The following is a 2,037-nucleotide window of genomic DNA, read 5'->3' on the forward strand; positions in this document are numbered from 1 at the left end:
AGTGCTTATCTTATTTAAAATTTCCCAGCAAGTTCATGTAGGGCAGAACTGGAGCTCTCCAACACGTTTCGTCCTTCACTTAGACTTCTTCAAGGGTAGTGTAGCTCCATACAGGTTTTTAGAGCTATATATACCTCACTAATGAGGAGTAATTGTCATCAATCAGGGATCTCACTTCCTGTGATTCGTTTACCCCAATAGTTACTAATTCATGTGTATATACATAGAAACTAAATTATTGGACATAAATTCACATATAGTGGCCATTAAATATTCAGTTTTAAGTTTGGCTAAAAAACTTTGTATTGATTAGCGTTAGTTCTGAGACTTCCGCCCTTAGTTCGTACAAGCGGTTCTCCATGGGACTACTTCCGCCCTCTCTTCAAATAACGTCACTTCCGGATCATGTTTCCTCTGGTTTCTGTAATCCACGTGGTCCTCCAAAGAAGTACTCCTATCTATCGATCCATCTTCTCCCCGACTCCGTACATCGTGCTTCCGCCCGCTCTCAATGTAACCAGCCGCGTCACATCACCAGACATAACCGGAACTCCTCATTCGTCACTTCTGTCAATACACGCTTCTCTGGTCATAGCGGGATGTCGTCACTCTCCTGATGGGCGCCATTTTCTAGGTTATCCACGTCCTATCTCTCCTTCTCATCTCCATAGCCATAACGGAATTGTGTCGCGTTCCTGGTGGGCGCCATTAGGGTGGTTATCTAAAAATAAAACTGAGATATATTTGCAACTGTGCATACTTGTTCTTTTTTTAAAAAACATTATGAGTGATAAAACATAAAAGATCCCAATTCTTATAAGATCTTTATCAGATTTAAAAAACAACAAATATCACATATCTCTGCCTCCAACACACGTAGTCAGTATAAGAGGAATTGTATGAAAGATCAAAAACTAAATGATAATGGGGATACTTCAGTGTAGAAGTGCCCTCACGTCTTATATTAGGTTCATATAACCGAGTATCTTCAATATCTATAGGGTTGTTTATAACAGGAATGATTATTTATAGATATTCAAATTTTTAGTATTTTCTCATTTTAATTATACATAAATCATAAGTCATTGTTTCTTAGTCCAAGAAGTCTTTTTTTAGAAAAAATGTGTATATAATGTATGTAGACACTCTAATCCATAATTGCCATCAATTTCCACATAAAAAATGAGAGTTCTGGTCCTTCTAAACTTAAATAGCCATAAGGTTCTTTTTTGGAGGAGGTCCTGATGTTTCAATAGTTTCTTCTTGATGAAGATATCCTCACTTCTTTAATTCTCCTAGGTATAGAGGCCAAACCATATCTCATAACCCAATATAGTTTACTACGGCACTTGGACTTCCTAGGAGGCCCCCCATCCAAGTACTATCCAAGCCCGACCACTCTTAGCTTCCAAGATCAGACGAGTTTGGGCGGTATAGCTGTAGACAATAGATGGATAAAAACGAAACAGGTGCCTAGGCACAACCTTTATTTATTTCTTTTTTCTTTTTTCAAAAGGATAGCAGCTCATTGATGGATCCATCCATCCATTATAAAAGAGGAGTAGATAATTTCTTCTGATGTTGAGATGTTCTTGATAGTAGATTATTCTTTTTTCTTATTGGTGAATGTGCCAATATCTCCGTATACCTCCAAGAAGATTAGACTACAGCACCTGGACTTCCTAGGACGTCCCCCATCCAAGTACTATCCAGGCCCAACCACACGTAGCTTCCAAGATCGGACGAGATTGGGCGTTAGGAGGAAGGTATGGCTGTAGATATCTAAACAGGTATACTTACCTAGGTCAGTCCATATAAAATAAATCAAGGTTTCCAATATTCATAGAAAGGGTGCTATTTCATAACTGTCGTTAAATCCATCTGGAACCATAGTTTTTAGTTGAAAAATCCAATACATCTCGCGTTGTGATAATTTGTTAGCGAGATCGCCTCCTCTTTCTCCCATAATCACTTGCTCTATGGCCTTGAAGGTCAATTCCTCTGGATCTGAGTCATGATGTAACATAAAATGTTTTG

General features: G+C 38.4%; 1 pseudogene; it reads right to left on the reverse strand.

Moving 5' to 3' along the window:
* Window positions 1–1,661: 1,661 nt before the first annotated feature.
* LOC148525672 (5S ribosomal RNA) lies at window positions 1,662–1,780 on the reverse strand (annotated as a pseudogene).
* Between the last annotated feature and the right edge of the window lie 257 nt (window positions 1,781–2,037).

Source organism: Taudactylus pleione, unplaced genomic scaffold, assembly GCF_031769625.1.
Source record: "Taudactylus pleione unplaced genomic scaffold, aTauple2 ptg000102l, whole genome shotgun sequence".
NCBI lineage: Eukaryota > Metazoa > Chordata > Amphibia > Anura > Myobatrachidae > Taudactylus > Taudactylus pleione.